We start from the raw sequence: 26,925 nt of genomic DNA, 5'->3' as shown, positions 1-26,925 counted from the left end.
GAATGTGTTCTATCTTTGTCCACTTTCTGTCCTCAATTGGCACCAGTAGAAGGCATCAAAGTAATTTTAATATCATGGTAAACAGAGCATAGTTGCAAAAATAAAGATAAGGCACAAAATTATATGCTATACATGTGTACTCATTGATAGTTGAATGTTATGCTATTTGGATTAGCATGGGTAATCATTTCTTATCTTGCCCAACCAAATATGGTAATATGAATTGTTAGTTGATTGCATAAAGCACATGAAAATGAAGCAGTAAAAGTAAGTGAAATAGAGAAAAGAAGGGTACCAGATAAAATTACAAATGGACAAAATGAGGGCAAGCAGATTCTATAGCCATCATAATTTATATATTTCCTATGGCTTCAAATTCTTTCTTGTTTCACAAATTAACCAAAACTGCTTTCTAGTGGAATAAGAGAATGGAGAAAATCAACAAATATGTGTAATCCTGAATCTGATTTCCAAATGGGCATCTGATTCAGTGAGGATGTGTTGTCTTCAAGTTGTAGAAAATCTGAAAAATTTTGGCTTCTACTGTAGGCACTTGTATGCTTTCCTTTAATAGAGATTTTAGAAAAAGAGAATCTCACAGAGCGTGCTCCAGTGATGGAATGATGGAATCCTTTTCAAGCATTCTGCTGAGTATTCTGGCTACTCCTCCATTCATCAGATGGTGCTGGGGTTTCAGTATTACATCCTCAGTTAACAACATCTGAAAGCAGCAAGGAAGGAGTGTGTAGAGGAGATCTTTCTTACTACTCTCCCTTTTCATCAGGAAGAAATAATGTTCCCTGAAACACCAAGTATTTTCTCTTATGTTCTCTTTGAAGACAATCTCCAGCAAACTAAGCCAATTGGGCTGAATATTGGTCATTCCCTGAGTTTAAGGTGCCATCTGAAAACACTGATATCCTTATTAAGTTTATTTGTGGTTTTTAACAGAGAAGTGGGAAGGAAAGACAGACTGTTGGGGTCAAAGTGTGTTTGTTTATTTGTAGTTATTCTTGCTTTTCACATGTCCTTTAATAGGTAATAGTTCTAAACAAGGTCTATATTATTTTGGGCCTTGTATAAGATTGTTCTTCATTTCTTTAACTTTTATTTTAATATGATTTGCCCCTCAGGCTGAGTATCCCCACCGCCTTCCCAGGAGCAGGAGATGAAAAGATGGAGCCCTTTTTTGGAGTTTTGCTGTAGGATTTTGTATAAGTAAAGTTGATAAACACACATGGGAACGTTTCTGGACCTACTATGTGGTGGTGCACTTAATGCATTTTAGATTTTTAAGTATCACAACTGCTGACTTCCATTGATCTTCACAAAATGAAAAATAGAAATAAGTTGTGAACAAATCACTCATAAACTCTTTAGCCACAGTTGAATCAATCATTTCCTTGTGATGGCATTTTGGGAAGAGGGTTACAAATAAAGCAAAGTCCCTACTGGGAGAGTTTCAACCACCAAAACAACAAAACAAGTGTTAGATATGACACTGTCTTCTTAAGAAGGAGCCTTTAACATTGGCCAGTATATGATTTTTGTGTGTTAGTGTGTGAGTGTATGTGTGTCTGCATGTGTGTGTATGGACTAAATTATTAAATATCAGGGCTGCTGTAAATTCTTAGGATTAACTTTATTATTAGGAATAAAGAAGTATTCCATAAGGGAAAAACATTTGCCATAATTTTTTGTGTCCTTTATTATAGTATTTTAATAATTTGTCAGAAAACTAAATACATATATATTTTTATTAATTATATAATTTGTTGTAACTCATAAACAGTAATTATATAACTTATTAAAATAATATTTATAATAACTTATTAGAACATTTTAAGATGCTCAAATGTTTTATTATTTTGATATATAACAGAAATTTATGAGAAATTATCGTTTAATATATTAAAAAAACAAATAAGGATAAAAATTAAAAATAAATTCTTAAATGTTAAGTAGTACACAAATTTCATGTTGTCATGGTAACCTAAATATCAGAGATCAACTGGAGTGTCAGACAGAATGGGAGACAGCTTTAATACATTTGTTTTAGAATTTTTGCCTCATGTAGCAATATTTTATGCATTTAACTACAATTTCATTCATGTATTATCATCTAATAGTAATATAAATGACTGTCAATGAACCAAATATGTTACTGTAGAAAATATATTTATAAAAGACGTGAAATCAAAGCTAATATTGTACAAGTACCATAAATGCAGACTTCCTTCTCTTCGCACATTAATTAAAATATTATTAAAATTCTCTCAGTACAGTGATTTTCAAACAGAATAACATATATTCAGCTCTTAAAATCATCTCTATATGAGTGTCCTGTTTTCCTGTGGAGTTTCAAGTTAAGTGACCATTTCTTCCTCTTTGCTGTTGTCAATCATGCACATATTCAAAACATAGAGCTTACACAGTAATTGTCAAATGAAGAGCCAATCCGAAGGAAAACAAAGAAAAATAATTATCACGGACATCCTTTGAAAGCAGAATCTAAATAGCCAAAACTAATGCCAAGTAAATGCAAGGGGTTTTTTTATTATTTTTTTTCTCTATCTCATTACTGCTGTGTTTCCTCTGATAGCAAAATTCTTTTCAGAACTGCTATATAATTTTAGTTTTATTGAAAAGTCTCCAATTGATTCTAAATACATGAGAATTTAAATCAACCTATCTGAGACAAGACTTTGTGGGCAGGAAAATGGATATTTCTGCCTCGAGGTCTTGAGGGTTTTTACGAGTGACAAGATGACAAATGCTAAGGTCATTGTCCTGGATGAGCATATCAGTGATTTGATATATGACTATCTGCTTTGAACAACTCGTTTGGGATGTTGAGATTGAATGCTATTGCATCTATGTGATTGAAATTTTATTAAATTTTATTCTCCACCCCCCATATTCACAATCAAATAACAGGGGAAATATTAAATCAGTAGTTATAGATTATTTCATTATGTTTCATTGATGGATTTCAGAAAAACACATAATCCTGATATTTATCACAATTAAGTCTCGATAAATACTCTATCCTTGGTCACACTTTAGGGAAAAAAATATCAAAGTATTGTGAGAGAAGTCCTTAGTGTTTATGAATACTAGCTTTACAATTGGTAGCCTCCACACCAGTGTTTGTGTTTTAGTGTCAGTCTAGCAGTTGTACGTTCTTAAATAATGTCCTAGGATTTAAATTTCCTAATGTCCAAAATTACTAATTTTTTGGCTTCAATCTCCAAATATGTACTGATGCATCTCTCATCTTTATTTCCGGATTAAAGAATCTTTGCATTCATCTTAATTTAATGTTGTTAAAATAAAAAGCAAGGTGAGTTTTTAGATTTACCAAATTCTCTGTAACTCACAGTTTACATTTTAGTGGGTCATTTTAGGGTAAAGAATAAGAGACTTTGTTCCATTATAAAGAATATGTTATTAACCATTTAAAATAATAGAAAAATTTTAGTCTTTTCTCTTTAGAGCTTGAACTGAATGTAGGCATTAAGAAATAAAGAAATTGTGGTAACAATAGAAGTTACACATAGAAAAGTAAAGAAAATGATCACTTTTAATTCCTAACTTTAGTGACTTTGATAATGATAATAATATCAAACTATAGTATAAAAGTCTAGATATTCTAATAATTTAATGTATTTTATCCTTTTAAACCTCCCTGAAAATTCCATGAGCTAGATTTCATTATTAATCTAATTTTACAATCAAGAAAACAGAAATAAAGAATTTAAGTTACTTGTGCAAGATCACACTACTTATAAATGACAAACTTACTATTAGAGCCAAAGGAGACCCGACTTTTTACACTAGGCTGATACTTCTTTCTCATAAATTTCAGTCTTCTTTGGTGTCCAAACATCACAAATTTCTCCCTGCTTCTTCTTAGCCTATCCATTGCTTTTATCCTGCTACCTTTTGAATATATATGAACCAGAGTTAAATTGTAAGATTTTATATTCTCACCTTGTACCTAGTTAACTTGTTAATGTAACTAGAGTAATTTACTTCACAAGGCAGCAATCTTTTGGAGATTAAGACATTTTTACTCCATATTATTCGGTGGCTGCTGGAGGCATCTTGCCAATGATATTAAATCTTAAATGTGATTGAGCTCTGCAGTCATCACATAAGGTAATACAGGCAGACTTCCAAGTTTTCATGCTGTTGGGTGTAAGCCTACTGGGAACCATGTGATAGCTCTGCCCTGTTTTCCATCAAGTAGAATCTCATACAAATCAAACCCTTCTGGCATTACATCCAAGAAAATATGAAAAGATTTGTATGCAAACATCCTTCCCTTTAATGCATCAAGCTTGTAAATATCTGGTGAACACGTTTGATGGCAAGCTGTTTTCCAAGTCAGGGCAAATTTCTTCCATGAGGAAAATTCATTTTTCAAAAAAAAAAAATAAATAAAGCAATAAAAAAGATCAACTTATATCACCTTTAACAAATGGAACTAGGGGACTTAAAATTTTTCCTGAATGCTTTTCCTTTGATGAATGTGGTTAAATTGTATGTCACATATCTAAGGACAACATGATGAGTTTTCATTCTTTGATTTACTAAGGCCTCTTATCTAATTCTGCTCTCCAACACACACTCCACTTTCCCCTTCACAGGACAGTAGGGAAGAGAGTTCTGGATTTAGAAATAAGAGATCATGGAATAACAGTCCTATTTAAAAAAAAGATCAACAATCGCTTTGGCTCCTACATATGGATATGTGTAATGCAGTCTTTCTTATATGCATATTGTGTTTTAAAAATAAGATACCACGTGAATAGTTCACACATAAAAAAGGAAGTCCTCTATATAAGTTTACAAATATATATAATGGATATTTTGTATGTTTGCTTGTGGATGTGTGGATGTGAAACTAAGTAAATATATTCATATACACACATATATATATACACATACATATATATACACATATACATATATATATTTATATACACACATATACATATATATATATTCAGTGCTGTTCCAGAAGGTAGATTATTACCTACATTTTTCAGACATACTGGAGTTACAAATACACTAATAAACATTTTTCAAAGACATTAATCCATGCATAAAGTCTCTATCAGTTATCTATTTGCTTAGTTTCATCATTTATATTATAGTGGGCCTCATGATGTTAGATATGAATGCAATATGGTCCATTATGTCAGGCCCCAGGTTGTTAAATACTCCCAGTGAGCTGGTAATCTTTTCAGAAAATTGCATTGTCATAATACTTGTCAACCACAAGCAAATATTAAGAACTTACTTCTTCATTGTACATTGCTAATTGCAGGATAATTAGTTGAAGGGTTTTGTGACTTACAGAAGCAAAGTCCGTGATCTCTCTGGTATCATAGATACAGTTACATAACAGCCTTAGGAAACAGAGATAGGAAATGTTAATTAAAAATGAATATTTTGATAAGTACTAGAACAATATAAAACAAACATCCAGGAAGCTTTTCATATAGAAACACCAGAGAAGAATGCCATAGAGGTTTGAAAGATTAGGGAAAATATTGGTAAAGTGAGCTGGGAATTAGACATATATTTTTAAAGGAGGAAGGGATATTGATTTGGAATTGGATCAAACATCTACCTTCTTTATGTGATTTAAAGGACTTTTCAAACATTTCTTCTTCAATGATTTGATGAACTTAACAACCACAAAACTAGTTTTCACTAATTCCTGTTAATTCACTGAAGAACTTCATTCTAACTCAACTATCCACATACATATGAGTTTTAAGTTGTTATTAGCTTGTACTAGCAACCATCACCCATAGCTAAATAAATAATTATACAACTATTTAGATGTCACAATTTACAATATTTTCACTCTTACATTTGAACCTCAATATAACGTGAGTTAAGGAGGACATGGTATATATATTTTCAATTTTGCAGATGAGAAAAATGAACATGGCATCTTGAATCAGATCTACTCGATTTCAAATTCTGGCTTTGTAACTTACCATCAATTTGCATTTCCATGCATTCTTCAGTATTTTTTAAATAAAATGTTTTGAACAGTTAAATTAAATAGGGGCAGTAAAGCTGTTAGTACAGTCTAACAGTTTAAGAAATGGTAGTTATTTTGTTTTAAATTTAAAGCTAACATTTTCTCACTCTGTCAAGTTGAATGCTAAATCTCAATCATTCAGGTATTTTAGAATTTTTGTATACTAGACAGTGTATTCATAAATATTCATGCAATTTAACTTTTAAACCCTGAGCTGTATGTTTTGGCACATATTCTATTCCCTATGTAATGACAAAGATATGCGAGTTCCTGTCATTAACTGGAGTTAGGTGAGGCAGAAAGGAGAAATGACACTGATAAATAATTCCAGGCCATTTCTGTGAACCACAGATGTTTACATCAAGCTGATTAACATTTTCATAGTTCACAATAGATTAATTTATTGTGGGTTGCCACCTCCAGCTCTTTTATAAATCAAATTTTTAAAATTGTATTTAATAAATCACTTTCGTTTTCTAAAAATATGTGAAAAGTTTAGCTGTCATATTAACATATATTGTGAGTCCACAAAGGAAGATTTTTTGAACTCTAACTCCCATAATACAGAAAGAGATTTCATATATTGAAATACAGACAGCCTTTGAAAACATTTGTACATCATTATTAGATAATAAGTTTAAGGCAGATGTCATCTTTCCATCTTTATCAATCTGATCAAGTTTGTCCAAATATTGGTCAAAAGAGGAATCTGAGTCTATAATCTTATTCCAGTCTCCTGCCCTGACAAAGGTTTAGTTAATTTCTTTAGAGACTTCTGTTGGAGGTACATATTTCTTGTTAACAATCTTCTTTTGTCTCTCTATATATTCTCTTCTCTCACATTTTAAGATTATAGTTTTCATATTATCTTTAAAAATATGAGCAGGTTATTCAGAATGATTTTGTAATCAACTAAGTTAATTATTCATACTTGACCCTAACTAGAAGCAAATCTATAAACTAAAAATGCTGTTAAATAATTGATTTCCTTTCTTGTTTTAAGCGACTTGTTCAAACTGTGATTGTTAATTTTGCTGGAAATTTCAATTTAATCTCCTCTAAGATAGTATGCAGTTATTTTACTAGTTTCTTCTCTCCCCATCATAAATTTTTAAAACAATTTTCTAAATGTATTATTGATGAACTTTACCTACCTATCTATCTATCCCTTCCCTTCCTCAGGATTTAACTCATTTCTCATCTCCACACTTCTGCTTATTTGTTGTGGACTGAATTGTGTCTTTCTAAAATTCATATGATGCCATATGATGTCCTAACCCCCAATGTAATTGTGGCCATACATAGGACATTTATGAGGTAATTAGTTAAATTAAGTCATTAGGGTAGGACCCTAATCCCACAGGACTTCTGTCTTTATCAAAAGAGAAAAAGATACTGGGTCTCTCTCCATGTACATACAAAAAAGGGGACATATGAAGACACAGAGAGCAGATCATCATCTACAAGGCAGAAAGAGAGGTCTCCCAGAGACCAACCTGTTGGCAACTAGATATCAGACTGCCAGCCTCCAGAATGGTATAGAAATAAGTGTGCCTGTTGTTTAAGCCACCCAACATGTGGTATCTTGTTATAGCAGTCTAAGCAGGCTCATCCTAAGCCACTAATTTCTACCGCCCTTTCAGATTTCTGTGTAAATATCACCTTTTCCAAAGCCCTTTCTATCACATCCATTTTCATCACACCACATTATTAGACTTGCTGCATTTTGATATGTTCTTGCTCATACTGTTTTGGATTTCTGTCACCTGTGACTGATTTAGAAGCTTCTTAAGTTTAGAGACTGTTTCCCACCAATGAGACATCTTTAAGACCTATCACAGGGAGTGGTGAATGTTAGGCTACACGAAATGTTTGTTGAAGTGCATTTTTGGAGACATATCAGTACCTGGAAGGCTAGTTACCATAAAGATGTCAAACAATTGTACATGTTCAATTTAACTTGAATTGAAATTCTAAAGACCTTTTTTATGTGATTCTTCCCTGCAGTGAAGTAAAATATCTACCAATGAGATTATTAATTATATTATGCTATATCAACTCAATAGACATTTAAGTGGCCTCTAAAAATAATGATTATGAACTCTGTGTAGCATTGTGGAAACATTATAATAAAATGTATGTGAATTGCATGTAACATAATAGAAACATTATAATAAAAAGGAAAAGACAGGAGGTGAAATTGCTCATGAACTATGATTCCAAGAGTTAACAGATTGAAACATGAGAATATTTAGAGAATAATAGTTATAACATGGTGTCAATATGAATATTTTCTCCATTTTCCAAATTTCTGTGTTGTTTTCTATTTTCACCATTAAAATATTACATTTACTAAAAAAATCATGGAAACATGTGAGTAGCATAGATAATATGTATTAGAAGAATATGTGTTAAAAAGGTGAGTCTGTTAGCATGGCAGCTGGACTCGTGGGCATGGGCAACCTGGATGGGATTAAATCTCATATTTGATGCTTACTAGCTTGATGATCTTGAAGAAGTGATTTGCATGGTATGAGACTTCATCTCCTTGTCCTTTGAATGAGAAATGATATTAACATAATGCCCACCAAAGAACTAAGACTGCTGGAGTATCAGGAGTGCTCTTAAATGCCAGCTAATAATTTCCAATACAGTGTAAACTCTGTGAGGCTAAGGACCTGTGTATTCACTACTATAGATTAGTGCCTGGCATTTGGTAATTTTATAATACAACTTTATTTATAGATAAATGAATAAAAGGGTGAATGTAATGAAGCTAATAGAAAAGACTTCATAGAAAGTCTAGGATTTTTGAAGAAAAGAAGAGCAGGACTTTAAATACATATACGTGCGTATCTATCTATAATTTCATTATATGCCTGATGTCTAAGCAGGTAACTAAATAAACATTTTCTGCTTCCTGAAAAGAATTAATCCAATTTCCCTCTAAGTTCTTTCCTGAGTAAAATAGATACTTTTTTCAGAAACTGCTTTAACCCATACCTTGTGGTAATTTACTGTGTCTCTGTTCAGAATGATTTCCTTGTGGTAGGTTAGCTCAGGTTCTAGTAGAATCAGCCATGGTAAATATGTAAAATATAATTACTGTAAGAAAGATGAATAACATTGGTAAGATCATTTAATATTTTTGGAAGGGAAAAAAAGCAGAAACTGCTCAAAGCTTAGAATGCCCCTAGGAAAAAGCTGCATTCCCTGCTTTCAAAATCCTTCTTGCTACTTCTGCTCAGTGATGGCACTGAAATTCACTGATCCCTCTGCACACAGTTTTCTTTTTTCAATCTCAGGTCATATCACATTTACAGTTTACTGTCTTAAAAACATCTGGAGTGCACCCAGTGTATTGATTATCTCTCATATTTAAATTGAAAAATATAATGGACTTGGAAGGGAGTAAACTAAGTGGTGGGCAGTTTTCTCTATCACTTTTTCTGTGTGTACCACAGCAGATATATCTAAACATTTTCAGGATAAAAGGAGATTCGAGTGAGCCACTCAGTGATGTCATAATAAACTTCCTTCCCACACACACATAGGAGTGTAATGCTGACTTAGACATGTTCCAGGAGATAAATCACTCACCCATTCTTTAGGAAATAATTATGAATGGAGTAAGTCAGAGTGTGTCTCCCTGTCCCCTCTCCAGCCCTTATTTATATATTCATACATCTATTGATTCAAAAGGTTAGTCATTCAAATATATATACTATGTATTCATCACACATTTTCTCTATACTAAAGGGCTGTGGAATTTTTGCATTCCAAGAACTTACATTCTAACTGGGAGAGAGACACTCTAAATGAAAGAAAATAAGTAAAGTAATTTCAGAATGCAAAAAATAAAAAAAGTAAAGAAGAAATAAGGGGGAGAGGTATAGAGTGAGGAAGTTTTCATGGCTACTTTAGAGCTAGCATTCTGAATGGCTTCTCTTAGGGAGTTACAGTTCAAGCTGGGGTGTGACAAATGGACACTCAGCCACAACAGGATATTGGGAGAAGAGAGTGTCAGGCTTAATTTCCAAAGAGGATAGTGGCTTGAGGTTTCTAAAGAATTGAAGAAGAAAAGGAAGGAAGGAAGAGGGGGAGAGAGAGAGAGAGAAAAAGAGGAGAAAATTTTAGTGGGATTGAAGGAAACAATGACAAGTTTTATGGGGTGGATGTGAAGGGATAATATGGGCTCAATTTGGCCATGAAAAAGTCTTAGGTTTTCTGCTAATTGCAATTGATCTTCAGTGGAGCATTTTCTCTAAGGCAGTGATATTATCTATTAGGTAATTTCTAAAAAGTTTTACACACACATACATACACACACACACACACACACGCACACTACTCCAACATCTTGTGTCTTATGAAAAAGTTGTCTAGACACAGAGATAGGACACCAGGTACTTAAAGAAGTCAGAGAAATGTGTCCAAAGGAATCAATGTGAGAACTGAATTGTGAAAGCTTTGAGTTCCAGTCCAGATGAACCAGAGGAAAAAAGCATTTTTTTTAAGTATTTAAGTATTGGTGAATCAACTGTACACTAACATTTTTTAAACTCTTGATTTTGTCAAAAAACAAATATCAGCAAGATGCAACTGAAATTTTTTGACATCCCTGAAGTTTTAAACAATCTAGACATATTTGCTTAAAGTTTGAGTAAAGGTTGGGAGGTTGACTTCTCAAGTATCTGCATATATTTTATTTACTTCAAATATAAAAATTTCTTGTATACCAAAAACAGAATAAAAAGTGGTTCCTCAAAAATATGTTGGTGTATATTTGTAAAATATCTAACCTTTATTGGACTATTACACTGTTCTGTACAAATTTTAATTTTTCAAGAATTCAGATTTGAGGGGTAGGGTAGAGTTCAGTGGTAGAGTGCATACCTAGCATGCACGAGGTCCTATGTTCAGTCCCGGACCTCCATTAAACAAACAAACAAACAAAAAAAACAGACCAAATTACCTTGGCCCCTACTCACCTCAAGAAAAGATTGCATTTAAAAAAAGAAATTCAAAATTTACATTGACACTAACAGGGAACTATTATCATGTTCAATTTCCTGTTGAAGAAAATGAGTTTCAGGGAGGCTTCCTCAGCTCATTTCAGATGGCAAATGTCGGGGTAGGACTAGAACTGAGCTCAAGTCCACCGAATTATTCTGCTGTCCCACACAGTTTAAACCATGGCTACTTTCAAAGCATGCTTGAGTATTCAGCAATAGAATGTGGGTTTTCCTTTACTGTGTGGCTTACTCTGAAAACAATAAAAGCACATAAAACTATGAAAAGGAGGAAAGAAAACATATACATTGTTTTTTTGTTATTTTTTTAAACTACTCTATATCATTCTCCTCCTCATCCGCTTTTCTACTGTCCTTTCTTACTTAATGGCTTCAATCTTTCTTATATCCCTTCTTCATGTCCTTTTTCCTACTGTGCTTTATTTCTTTGTGGCATAAGCCTTTATTCTTAGATCTACAGTCTTAGAGTATATTTGTAATATATCTTATCTTTTTAAGAGAAAAATATGTAATATATATATGATCATAGAATAGCAAACTATATAGGGCTCCTAAATCTATAATTTTATATGAATATTTTGGTCATTTTTAAGCTTATAAGCAAAATCTCCATGTGAAGAGTATGTTTGCAAATACACAGACACCAAATATAAAATCATATAATTTAGAATTTTTATATATTAAAAGCTACAGAAATAATCCATAAGCAAAGTGCTTATAATTGTTGGCATGGCAGAGAGAAAGTTATGTAGTTTAAATAGCCTCAGAGCATCTGTTATCTGAATAAGAACCGAAAACACACTTTAAAAGATCCTGGGCACATTAATGGAATCATGATTTCCCCTAAAAGTGAATAAACCTATAGATTAATATTACAGGAAACTGTGTAAGAGGATATAGTAAAATATTTATTCAATGTTATTTTAAAAAATTACTTCTGTTCTACCACCTGAAGACATTCATGTATCAAGAATTTGACTGGAAAGAACAAAGGAAGAAAAAGAAATAAGTAGGAAAAAGGCTTGCAGTCAATTTTCCTAGAAGCAGTACCTTATTCCTGGGCTTGGTGCTTTATAAAATACAATTGTCTATGCCTGCTCTTCAAATAGAATCATTTATAAACGTTGTGCAAATCCATATTATAAATCTCATAGCTCCTGCCAAAATTAAGAATATTTTCTTACTTTGAAAAATACCTCATTTAATTATTTTAACTGCAAAATTAATGAAATTCAGAACATCTAAGAAAAATTACAAAACAAATGACTAACATATTTTACAGCACCTCCTATTCAAGAGATGGAATCTGCATCTCAGTTCTGTGAATCTGGGCTTGTCTATGACTTGCTTTGACCTAGAGAACCTGACAGAAGTAGTGGTTATCTTTTTAAGTTGTTAAGTTTCCTGGTGTTTCTTTTATTCAACACAAAATAACTGATACAACACTGATCAACAGGAATAGGACAAACTTATTTAGATAAGTTTTCCTTGACAAATTAAATGTCAAGTGAGATCTAGATATTAAGTTCATTATTCATGCCTTCTGCCAGAATGTGGCTTTCTTCACCTGTTAGAAATTCTAGAGACCCTGAGCTGAGGTTGCTTCTTTCTTAGAGAGGATGGATGAGAGTGGATTAGCCTGCTTATTGACCTTGTCCTCTGTCAGCCACCTCTGAAGGTTGCTGCTCATCTAAAGGTGGGATTCTGCACTGTTCCTATTTATTATTTTCTCCAGAGCAGAAACTGTGGACCTATGGTTACATGTGATCACAATCCATGGATGGACACATCACCATGGTCTTTTAAATAGATATAAAATGTCAACAGGCCTGGCTTATTAACACATACAGGTCCTTAACAAAAGCTTAGGTAAAGATTGATCTTTGAGCTTCAAAAAAGAAACAAAGAGCTATTGGAGGTCATCAATGAGAGGATGTGACTTCAGCTGACTCATGAGCTGGACCCACCAATCAGAGGCTCCTCACCCTCTCCTCTGCCCTTGCCATGTAACTTCTGACCACCTCTCCCACAGCTGGAGCTGTTTTCAAGGACACAGCCTTGAGAAAGCAATGTATGATGGAGACCATCTGGAAAGTACATGTGACTGAATCCAGTAAAGGCCTCCAAATAAACTTTTAAGATTCTGATGGGCAGGTTCAGAAGTCTATTTGTCCCATAGCCACCCAAGACAAACCTCATATGTAACTTCCCATGCTTATTAAACCTGCCACATACCAGTCTGGAGAGGTTTGCCTCTTTCTTCAGTCTCTGTTTGCACTCTATGTATGGGGATCAGTTTTTAAACCAATAAGAGCAGCTTCATTTCTCTAATGTGGCTATTAGCAGAAACCATAGATTGAATAAAGCACATCTGGTTATTACCTCCATCTACCTTAGAGGGTGGAGGAAGAGGGCAAGGGATAAAGGGCTCCTGACTTGAGTCCATGATGTTTGTAGAGAGGAGATGGCTCACTGCTTGGTAGTGAGCTCTTGAATGCAGTATCTCAGCTTTACTACTTCAGACAAAGGCAGAGATTTTCGTAGGGAATGGGTGACAGCTGCAGCACTGATTCCACCAGGTTTCCAAGGAAGAGAGGCTGAAGGATTATGCTTTTAAGTGGCTAGGTGGGTTTCTCAGAGTTTTTTTGTTTTTTGTTTTTTGTTTTTAAGCAGTAGGTCTCCACCTGGAGTAATTCTCCCCTGGGACATTTGGTAAGATCTGGAAAGATTTTTGATTGTCATACTAGGAGTGAAATGCTATTGCGATTTGATATAAGATGCTGCTAAATGTCATAAAATGTACAAGTCAGCATCCCTCCTCACTCCCCCCCACCACAGACACACACACAAGCACAATCCCATCCAAAATGGCAATAATGGCAAAGTCCAGAAACCCTGGTCTAGAGGAGCCAGGCCTTCCTTACCAGATCAGGAACATGCAGGTGGTTTTTGCTGTCAGTCTTTCAAATTGTGTAATGAAATCCCAATGACACTTCTATAATTGAAACAGAATGGTTGTGCTTAAATTTACACTACTCTATTAAAACAAAATAATGTTATCCAATTTAAAATTTACAGGGAACAGATTTCAAATGATTTAGGGTAGAATCTGTTATTCAAAGTGAAAAAAATAGGCCCAGGTCCCAAGTGTGGGATTCCATGAAAAAACTTACATTATACATTTACCATTTACTATAATAAACCCTCCTTTATTATACAATTTTAGTTTTATAAAGAAGCTTTCATGTACCTTGTTATTAACAATAGCCCCAAATCACTTCTTAAAAAACTCATCTGTTACCCAAGTTGTAAATGAATCATTTCCTTGTGATGTCAGGAATCTTGGGGCCCATAAAAGGAATTTTTTTAGTGTCTATCAGAGTACACTACAAAACAAATATCATTAAGCATATGGAAAGAAATATAATGTTCTTGCTTTTTGAGAAGACTTAGAAAAAACACTTATTTAATAAGATCCTCACACTGAACTTTATACTAAGTTATGTGTACCTTAATTGGATAAAATTTAAGCCTTTTTTAAGTTGTAATTTAAATTATGCTTTTATGATAACTTTTTTAAAAATCTATTTATGTGTATTTCTGAAATTTAATTGGATGGGCATTTAATTATGTCATATTTACTCCTCTCATTCTTTCTAAAATAGTATCTAGAATAGATTGAGTGTTGTTTATCATCTGAAAGTTAAAACTCAAACTATAGATGATTTTTAGCTCCTTACGCTGTTCATTTTTTCCTCCATTGTGAACTGGGCAAATGCTGTAGTTATTTAGAAATCTTTTCCATTGTCTTCTGGAAAGAGTGAAAAGAAACAGAAATGGGATAGGAGAAATTAGCCTAAAGCATAGACTTTAAGAAGAAATAAATGTGAAAGCTATTATTGCAGTTTTGCAGTTGGATAACTACTGTATGAAGAAAACCAATATTAATAGAAGTTTTATACCATTAAATGCATACTTAATTTTTTTCTTTAAATTCTTGTTTTTGCTTTTGTTACTTACAGATCAAAATTTAAAATGAGTGCTTTTTGTTATTTTTTCTTCTCCATGAAAGTCATTTTGATAATTAGTCCATTTATTACTGTGTTCCTTGATTTTAAGTTGTTTCTGCTTCTTCATTATCTTGATTACATTATCTTATACAGTGACACAAAAAACTGCTTTTACCCCTTTTATTCACTGATTGATAAGGCAGTGAATATAGTTAGCAGAACTTTTGTAAAAACTGAAGTGTCTCATGGATGTGGAAGAATTTAATTTTATTTTTCTTGAATCTATATCCTGACATTGATGCTGTCATTCAAAACTGCTTTAAGCATTGCTTTCTAAATTCTTACATTTATTCAACAAATATTGAATACATATAACACATCAGAATGTCCTTAGACAAAGGGATATAATGTTTAAAACAAAATATGCTTCCCTCCATGAAGCTTGTATTATAGCATCCTCTATCCTTCTGATTATGGTGTTTCTCTTGATTCTTCCTCAATCTATGCATTCATTTTTTAACAAATATTTATGGTGTTCTTATGTGCTTGGCTTTGTTCTACGTGTTTGATACATAATGGTGAGATGATTACTATCTTCGTGTTTTTTAAATTAGAATGGGGAAATGAATATTATATAATAAAGGTAGACCTGAATACAAAATAATGAGATTTTAAGCACTAAGAAAGAGACAAATTCTCTGTAAGAAAACAATCAGGGTAGCAGATTCTTGTATAGAATATGTAGCCCAGTATTGTCCTTAAAAGAAGTAAATCAACCTGAGAGCTGAGTGAAGAGAAGGATATAGCCATGCCCAAGAATTCAAATTCATGTTTTTTCTGATAGAATATCATCACATTTAAGTACTGAGATGGGTAAAAGTCACAGTCTTCAGTACACCAGAGTCCAGTGCAACTGAAATTCAGTGAATAAAAGGAGAGGAATATATTAGAAGATGCTGGGTGGTGGCCATGATGTTGAAGATCATGAAGGTGTTTTTTGGAAATATAATTATCAGGAATTGGTGATATTTTTTATGTGAGGACTAAGGAATACAGAAGTATCAAGGATGACCCCTAAACCTGAGCTTAAGCAGCAAAACAGGGGACATAGTTTATGGAAGGAATGAGATGAGTTTGCAAAATGTGTTAGAGACATCGTTTCTGGCACTAAAGCAGAGATGTCAGATGGAAAGCTGAGTATAGGTCAAACTTCAGAGGAGGTGATCAGATTGAAGTTAGTGGTATAATGAGAGATGTCTTGGGCTGATAGTATAAGTCATAAAAACAGGTTCCCCAAAGAGTGTCTAGAAAAGATACTTCCAGTATAGATTCAATAGTAAGGTTTGAGTAGAGGAATAAAATCTGGGAGCATGCACTAGGAAATGTAGATATGGAAAAAATAGTACAAAGCTTTGACTTCTAGGGGATTAAGGTCAAACTGAAGAGATAAACAAGTATCTGAATAGTTATATGATAAAGGTATGTACTAGCTACTAAGGGAGCACAATGGAAGAAACATTTAATTCTACTGAGGGTAGTTCAGAGGAGAGTTACAGTAGGATAATATGGAGCAATTCTGAAAAATCTTCAAAATAAATAACAAGCTAATAGGAAACAGGCAAGAACATTCTTTGCCTGAGCAAAGATTTGAGATTAAAAAAATTTAAAGCATTTGAACAATTGTAAATAGTTCAGCTTAATTACATGGTTGTAGCTTGTTTCACAATTCAAGATTTAGCTTAACATTCACTGATGTACATTTTCACCTTTATTTTAGATTCCTGTAGTAATTAACAAATCATATTGCTTTTGCCCTCTCATTGTCTGTATTAATATTTTCTCTCCTGACTTGTCTTTAATCTGTACAGTAAAAAGAGGAGCATAATTCCTTCTTAAAAGCAAATGCTCATACAGTTCTATGGAAACATCAGATGGTCTACAAATGTATCATTCTCTAAACAACTGTATTCTTGTCCCTTTGTCCTTGGCAGAGATGGAGGTAAAACTTTTAATTAGTGTGAAAACCAAAATAACTGTATCCAAAATATTACAACATATCATTCTAGCCTATCTGTGATGCCCTGATGTAAGTAAAACAATTCAGTGATCTGAAATTAACCTGTAATTATAGTGTTGAGAATTAATCAGTACAATTTAGGTTTCATTAAATTCAAACACACTCAAAATTGAATCAATTTATTAAGCTTATTTATTTCCCAGTCCCCAACAGACACAATGATACCAACATATAACAAGTTCAGATATATAAACAGCTTCACTATTCCACTTACAGAAGTGAGACTACAACTTCCCAACTAGAATAAGGTACACACTAAAAGCAAATTAAAAGCAAGACAAGACACTCTAAATTGGAGATCTGCTTGCTGTTGGTGAGAATGCCTTGAAATATTGTTCTTAATCTATATGCAAAAGTATAGGGACACACACTTGTCAAAAGAGAATACAAAGTTCAATCTAACCAATCCATCTTGTGCAGATTTTCCCTTCATTCAGAGCAAGTTTAAAATGTATAAATTATTTTGATCAGAATTCATCAATAAAATCTTAACTCAAAAACAAATACAACAGAAGTGTCTTGTTCACACAATGCCTGTGTGTCTTTGAAAAAAGAAAACTACCTGGAAGCAATCCTCTCTGTACTCTCTGCCAATTTTGATTAACAGATTCCCTCATCTTGACTTGGAGCAACCCTCTTAGAACCATAAATTGTGAAAATGAATTGCACATTAAAGGTTCTGGCTCCCGACGACCTTGAGTTTTCCAAATAATGTTTTTCAAGACATTTAACTAAATGCAACTATTGTGTAAGGAGATGGTAGTTGTCAATATGAACACTTCAATAGAGTAGAAGTAGTCATGTTGAATTTTTTATATTCAATTATTCATTCTATGTTATATGATAACACATAATCTATCAATTATTTGTTAACTATCACAATTAAATTTGTCAGAATTTTTGGTAAAGCCACTACCAAAAACAGCAATGACTAAACATGCTTTTATAAGGATCAAGCAACCAATGCAGTTTAACACATGATCCATTAGAACCTCTCTTATCAAATCCTGGAGTTCTTTGACAGGTGGAAAAATGTAAATACTGTATACATTACAGAAGAGATCTTACAAAATTCTATCAATAAATATCCACAAAACTATTGCATGTCACTGTTAAAACTCAATTTCACTATTCTGTTGAAAAAATTCCATTGGTTACATATCTCATTTAATTGTTGGAAAGAATACTCAGTGACTTCTAAGAAATGATGGACAATCTGAATTAAATAGCTAATTAACTTAAAATCAAAAGTATAAGTTGCATATTTGATAAAAGTAATCTATATGTGTGCTTAACACTAATATAATGTGGAATAACATGGCTATAATTGTGGATGACTGGATCTACAGAGGTAGTAAAATGGTCCTGCTAGCTAGTAAATCTGATTATTAAATTCAGGAAGGAATAAGGAGAAAGTAGGGAAGAGAGGGAGAGAGGAAGATGAGAGGGAGTTAAAGAGAAAAAGAAGGGAAGGAAGGAACGACTTGTAGTCAAACTGTTACATGTCAGGCCCTAAAATAAATTCTTTCCTTAATTCTCCAACACTAGTTCTATTGTACCCAGAATTTATTTTAGCTTTTTATTCCCAAGGTGAAAACATCAAGGTTTAAGAATATTAAATAAACTTTCTATGAACACATAAATAATGAAGGAAGAAACAGGACTTTAAACTATTGACTTTTTATTATATCTGGACAACAAAAGTTACTTAAACATAGACTGATTAAACAAATATTTACTACTATTTATTTTTATCATTTACCCACTTTCCTCTAACTATGATAATCACCAGCAAAAACTCAGGATATAATGTCTCTTTATTTCACCATTGTAACAGTAGAAATAGAAAAAATATTTCCCATACAAAACATTTGATTTTAAGATATTTTTTTACTCAGCATGCTGAAGATAAATTCAATTAATGGTAGTTAAAATTAATCAGCAAGAAATTGAATGGGACAAAGGGTCTAATTGTTCCTTAAAATATTTATTTCACAGTCTGTTCTAGATGTCATTTTTTATGACGTCTTGTTGGGATATCTCTTAATAATAAAAATAGTTACTTTTTTGAGATACACTTTTGAAAGGTTGTAATAATATAATACAAATAGAATTATTCCTGTTTTACTAAACTTGCATAAATACAAATTCTGAAACACAAGCATAAGGTCAGCTTTGTTTCTCAGTACAAAATTAAACTATACTAAATTAAACTATGCTAAAGGGAGGTGCGTGGCTAAGGGAGTTTGGCCATCTAAATAAATGACCATCATTTATGCAGTTTGCTCATTCCCCTGCAATGATTTTGCATGTTAAATAAAAATTGATATGAGTGAAAGGATATGAAATCTCTACCAACAAATTAGAAAGAAAAAATAACACACTAACTTAAAATATACTTCAGCTACCTGTCATGAGCAAATTTTAAAAAGCCTTAATGGAAAGAAGTGCAGTACTTGGCAATATCAGTACTTGCTTCTATAGATGATTCAGCTTCTTTGAGTCTTAAAAAGGACTTAGACATATTTGCATCTTCATATCTGAATGTTATGTGGTTTTCCTGTGGGATAAGGTGAATTATTTCCATTTAATAACTTTAGAAACAAAAGATAGGATATTTTCATATTAAATTTTAGATGTTGGTATTTAAAATAGCACCTTTGGCCATAGCTTGACCTCATATTTTGTTTCTCCTTATTTTATATTAATCTTAAACAATCATTTGCAAAATTTTGTGCATGGTATTTCTTGTGAATAATTAAAATGGGTCAAACCAAGGAATTGTATTTGACTTCTTTAGGGCAGAAAACGGGGAGAAAAAGTTAAGAAATTCTACCATTTTACTAGAGATTTCTCTGCAAGGCTGACTGCAGGGGACTTTCAACTGCTTATCCATGCAAGGGCTTATCAGTAATCTGACAATTTCAACTGTCTGTATTTACAAGTTCCTGCTGTTCAACGTCAATAAACCCACCGACTGAATTCATGCATTTCAGCCACACAGCCAAGCATTGACTGCAACTGCAAGGAATGCCTTTGAAAAATTGAGATCAAAGATTGAAAACTTGCACTTTTAAGTGTAGATCCATTCACATTCTTTAAGGCTCTTTAGGGAAGCTCAGCAGTGGACAGTCATATAACTGCTATGCACTTACACTTGGTGTTATTTGTTAAGAAAATGTATGGTAATTAGAAACCAGAAAAGGGATTGACAAGATGACAGAGTAGAAGGACACATGGCCCACCCTGTCTCATGAACACACCAAAAATTATATACAAATACAGAACAATTCACACAGAATAACTCCTGAAATTTGACATAATTTCTCTTACTTTGGAAATACAAGGAAAGCCTCACAAAACCAGGTAGAGGAAAAAGAAGAAAGAAAAAGGAAATTGGTGCATGATATTCTTCACAGAAAGAGAGCAGCATAGAAAGGAAAGTGCCCTCAACCTGGGAAGCTCCCTCTCCAGCAAGGAGATCCACAGGGACAGAACAGGAGCTTCAGAGGTTCAGAGGAGGCAGCAACAGCTACTTAGCAGAAAGAACTAAGAGAAACCAGCAGTGAGAGTCACTTTGAATTCTAGCCTAAGATGCATGCCAGTGGGGACAGGCTGGGCTGGGCTGCTGCAACTCAGGCTTCCACGGATGAGCCTGGGGAGAGGACTGGGGTTGACTGCACACAGGCAGCCTCAGGAGCCTGGAGTGTGGTGTGGGCTGTGGCTAGAAGAGAGTGCAAATCAACCTGGGTCCCTCCATAGAAAGCACCATTGCATGTGGGATGAGGGGTGCATTGCAACCTTCATAGCTGCCATCTCTACTAGTGCACAGGGTGTTGCTCTGCACCAATGTTGATGAGCATTCTTGTGAGAAGAGATGCGGGGTTCAGTCACAGCCATCTTCTCAGCATGCTCTGGAGCGTTACAACTGCTGGTGCTCGTCTTCTGGGCAGAGGAGGGGCTGAAACATGAACCATTATTCAGGGGCCCTGCAACATCACAGGCAAGACTGTCATTCTAGTCCCAGGCAGAGGTGGTGGATTTGCTCTCCTGGTGCCTTTGTGGAACTGTGCCTCTAAGACAAATGAGTGGAAATTTGGTGCACATTGGGGATGTGTTTGGCATCAACCATAGGTCTGTGTACCCTGTTTTTGATTTGTGGTTACTCTGTTTTTTAATTATGTTAGCCCATTAGTATATCTATTTGCTTTAGAGTGGTAGTCATAAAGGCTCTAACACATCCTATGAAGAATGCAAAGAAAATTTACATTTGGTTTCACTGGGGAATTCTACCAAACATACAAAGAAGAACTCCTATTGATCCTTCTCAAACTCTTCCAAAAGATTGAAGAGGAGGGAATACTACCAAACTCATTCTACAAAGACACCATCACCCCAATATCAAAACCACATAAATATACTACCAAAAAAGAAAATTATAGGCCAATATCATTGATGAACATAGATGCAAAAATTCCTCACAAAATATTAGCAGACTCCAATGACACATAAAAAGATCATACACAATGATCAAGTTGGATTCATCACAGGGATGGTTCAATATACACAAATCAAACAATGTGATACACCACATCAACGAAAGAAAGGACAAAAATCACATGATCATCTCAATATATGCAGAAAAAGCATTTGATAAAATTCAAAAATCATTTATGATAAAAATTCTTACCTAAGTGGGCATTGAAGGAACATATCTCAACATAATGAAAGCTATTTATAACAAACCCACAGCCAGCATAATACTCAACAGTGAAAAGGTGAAAACCTTCCCTCTAAAATCTGGAACAAGACAAAGATGCCCATTCTCATCACTTTTATTCAACAGAGTAGTGGAAGTACTGGCCACAGCAATTAGACAAGAAAAAGAAATAAAAGGAATCTAAATTCAAAGAGAAGAAGTAAAATTGTCACTAAATGTGGATTACATGATACAATATATAGAAAACCTTAAAGGCTCTACACGAAAACTAATAAAGCCAATAAAAAATTTGGCAAGGTAGCAGGATACAAGATTAACATAGACAAGTCAGTTGCATTTCTTCACACTAACAATGAAATATCAGAAAAGGAAAATAAAGAAACAATCTCTTTTAAAATCTCATCCAATTAAAAAAAATTCTTAGGAATAAATCTGACCAAGGAGGGGAATGATTTTTATCAGGAGAACTAGAAAACATTAATTAAGGGAATTGAAGATAACTCAAAGAAATAGAAAGATATCCCATGTTCTTGGATTGGAGGAATTAATATTGTTAAAGTGGTCACACTACCAAAAGCAATCATTAAAAAGTCCATGAATGATAAACGCAAGAGAGAGTGTGGAGAAAAGGGAGCCTTCACACACTGCTGGTGAGAATGTAGTTTGGTACAGCTATTATGGAAAACAGTATGGAGATTCCTTAACAAAAACTAAAAATAAAGTTACAATATTATCCAGCAATCCCACTCCTGGGCATATATCTGGAGATAACTCTAATTCAAAAAGATACATGCACCCCAGTGTTGATAGCAGCACTATATACAGATAGCCAAGACATGGAAGAAGCCTAAGTGTCCATTGACAGATGGCAGGATAAAGAAACTGTGGAATATTTATACAGTGGAAAACTACTCAGCCATAAAAAGAATAAAAGAATGTCATTTGCAGCAATATGGATGGACTTGGAGGTTATCCTTCTAGGTGAAGTAAGCCAGAAAGGAAAAAAAAAATTATATGTGATATCACTCATATGTGGAATCTAAAACAAATTAAAAATAAAGACACAAATGAACTTCTTTACAAAGCAGAAATAGACTCACAGACATAGAAAGTAAACTTATGGTTACTAGGGTGAAAGGAGTTGGGAATGAATAAATTAGGAGTTTGTAGATATATGTACTATTATATATATAATAGATAAGCAACAAGCTTCTTCTCTATAGCACAGGGAAGTATATTCAGTATTTTGTAGCAACCTAAAATGAAAAATAATATGAAAACAAATATATGCATGAATACATATATGACAGAAACATTATGCTGTGCACCAGAAATTGACACAACTTTGTAAACTGACTTTACTTCAGTTGAAAGAAAGAAAGAAAGAAAAGAAAGAAAGAAAGAAAGAAAGAAAGAAAGAAAGAAAGAAAGAAAGAAAGAAAGAAAGAAAGAAAGGAAGAAAGAAAGAAAGAAAGAAACTAAAAAATTTAAAAGGGAAAAAGAAGGCCAACAAAAATAATAAACAAAAAGAGGAAAATTGGATTGGATTTTTTCAAAGTACCCCTTTATCTTATTATTTATAATTTAGTCAGTCCTCTATTTAACCATATATCAGTTGGTTATTGCCCCTGACAATCACTGACCTACTTTCTCTCTCTATCGTCCTACTTATTCCAAACATTTCATATAAATGGAATCCAATATATGGCTTTTTGTGTATGACTCCTTTCACTTAGCATAATCAGAACTTCATTCTGTTTATGGCCAAATAATGTTGTATTGTATGGATATACCACATTTTATTTACCCAATTTCTTATTGATAGACTTTGGCTTGTTTTCATTTTGGGATATCATGCATATTGATGCTGTGAATATTTGTGTACAAATTTTTGAACGTATTTTTAAAATTTTCTTGGGCATAACAGTGGAGTTGCTGGATCATATGATAATTCTTTCTTTAACTTTTTGAAGAACCAGCTGCCTTACAAATTGTCTTCACAATTTACATCCCCCCGACTCAAAGCAATGTATGGTTTTTCCAATTTCTTCACATTCTTTCCTGTTATTGCTTGTCTTTTTTCTTTTTTAATGATAGCCATCCCGGTAGGTGTGAAGTGGTACCTAAAATTGTATTAACTTTCTTAACATTTACAAACTAAGTGATATATGGGTAGATGTGAAACTAGATTCATAGGGACATAATTAGATACATGATACAAGAATGTATACAGGAATATCTCAAAGATATTGCATGTTCAATTCCAGACAACTACACTAAAGCATATATCACAGTAAAATGAGCCACATAATTTTTTTGTTTTCCAAGTGCATATAAAATTTATGTTATACTACACTGTAGTCTATTTAGCTTGCAATAGTATTATATCTAAAAAGCAATACACATATCTTAATTAAAAATACTTTAAAATCTGTTAGCCATCATCTGAGACTTCAGTGAGTCATAATTTTTTTACTGGTGGAGTGTCTTGCCTCGATGCTGGCAGATCAGGCTAGCAGTTGCTGAAAGTTGAGATATCTGGCAATTTCTTAAAATAACAATAAATAATAATTGATAGTGAAATATTGATTGATTCCTCTTTCACTTGAACACTTAGAGGCCACTGTAGGTTTATCAACTCATCTAATTTAAATATTATTGTGTCTCAGGGAATAGTGAGGCCCAAGAAAAGAAAGAGAGAGGGGGGAACAGTCAAGTCAATGGAGCAGTCAGAACACACACATCATCTGTGAATCTGGTTTTCATCTCATGTGGGTGGGGTTCATGGCACCCTGAAACAATTACAATAGTAACATCAAAGACCACAGGTCGCCATAACAAATATAATAACAATGAAATAGTTTGAAATACTGGTAAAATTACCAAAGTGTGACAGAGAGATACAATGTGGAAAAATGGCAGTGATAGACTTCCAGAGATCAGGTTGCCACAAACTTTCAACTTGTAAGGAAAAAACTCAATATCTGCAAAGTACCGTTAAGTGAAGCACAATAAAATAAGATATACCTGTATATAGAAACTTCCAAACAAATTATGCAAATTCATGTTTTTTTCTGAGAAAAAGCATAGGCACAAGGTCAGATACTCTTTTGTGAGAGGAATGACACTTTTGGAGTCACCGGCATTGACTGCTTTTTGAAGGATGAACACTATTCACACAGAGTGAGAAGAGAGAGAAAACTCTTCAAATAGAATATTTAAAGTAACATTTTGGGAAGGCAGAGTGTACAGGGTATCATTGTGAAACACTGGGTAGATCTAATTTGCTTGAGCAGTTTTACAATTGAAGAAAATAAACCTGGAAAAACATATATCCATTACAGCTAAAATAAGGCAACATAAATAATTACAGTAATTACATACTTTCAATATTTTGAAACAATGCAAGATGATGATATGTTTAAGTGGCATCATGAGTGAAACATCATAATTAACATGACTGTGCACTGAAATTTTCATAAGAGTTTCAGAAAGGGATAGTATTTGGATGGACATAGACACATCCCAGTTTGGTCCAATAGCAGAAGGAACTATTGAGAATTAGATAAGAGATGGACAAAGCTGTGCCTGCTATTCATTTCTCCCCACAAGCCTTGTGCTGTAACATGGTATCCCACTGAGGAACCCTAGAGCTAAGGTTGCTTCTGATCTCCATGTATTTCTATTCTTTTGAACCCAATTTGGCTACTAGTTACATTATGTTTATAAAAACAAAGTGTTTTATGTGAGGATATTAATTAGCTATGTCAGCACTGGACTGCACCCTGCAGGTCTACAAGCCCTGTACTTGCCCAGCTTCAAGACCTGAGAAAAAGCCCAGAGTCAGCAACAGAGATAATCAATAGTTTAATGATTAGGGTGATCCTGCACATCTGAAGCAAAGTCCTGGAGCAAAATCCTGCCATGTGTGGGAGCTGGAGGGCAGGACATGATGGCAGTCTTTGCTCCTGGTAGGGAAGAAAAGGTTACCAGTTATAGGGGAGTTGATGTCAGGTTGGCTCATTGGTTACCAGGGTAATCAGCAGAGGGTCATGCCTCTTACCACCCCTATGATAAGCATAGTGGTGAGTTCCGCTCTAAATCTAGAACAGTCATTAGCTGGGGCCTGGGACAAATATGAAGGAAGATCAGTCATGTGAGTTGTGTGTAGGTGAAGCAGGCACCAGTCAAGCAGGAGATGTATAGAGAGCAGCCATCTTGGGTTGCCTGACCATACAGCCATCATCAGAGGTACATGTTATTTATTGACTGAAAATAAAGAATCACGGAGTAGTGACATCAGAATTCCCATGCTCTCTTAAGGTTATAATTGCTTGTTCTCACTGTATGGGCAGAACCCTTGCCCCCAAGTTTCTGTTGAAACTCATGTTTCAGGGAAGTGTCTTCCAGAATAATTTTCCTTGTATACAGGAGATGGAACTGGAAATTAAGAGAATGGTTAGGATATTAGAAAACTAGACAAAATGATGACAAAGGGATGGCTATCCATTCAGAGGAGAACATGAGAAAAGAGAGGGGAGAATGGCAATCTGATAGTGGACACTTAAAATAACCAAAGTCAGAAAACAAACTTTGGGAGGACATTTTACTTTTCAATAGTAGGAGATCACCAATAAGGAAATCATAAAGTTGGCTTGGAATGTGTGCCATCATCCTAAATAGTCTTAAGACATGTGATGTGATATGTCGAGTTCTCTGGTGAGTGGAGTGATTAAGCTGTAATGACAGCTCCACAGGGCACAATGTCAGGAACCAGTCCTGTTGCTTTTCTGTTAAGGAGGGCAGTAGGGTGGAAGTGGGATTCCATTTTCAAGTTCTTTCAATATGCTGGTCCTCAAGCCAGCGCATATGTATCCGGGGCAGCTGAAAAGAAGGATGAAGAAGGGCATTGAAACCCTTTAAAATTGTACTCAAAGAACAAGTAACACTTACTTTTATATGTGGCTGACTACAATTTAGTCACTAAATCTAGCTACAAGTCATGCTGGGAAATGTTCCCA

The sequence above is a fragment of the Vicugna pacos genome, unplaced genomic scaffold (genome assembly GCF_048564905.1).
Source record: "Vicugna pacos unplaced genomic scaffold, VicPac4 scaffold_20, whole genome shotgun sequence".
NCBI lineage: Eukaryota > Metazoa > Chordata > Mammalia > Artiodactyla > Camelidae > Vicugna > Vicugna pacos.
The sequence above is the reverse complement of the archived record's forward strand: the minus strand, read 5'-3'. Positions refer to the sequence as shown.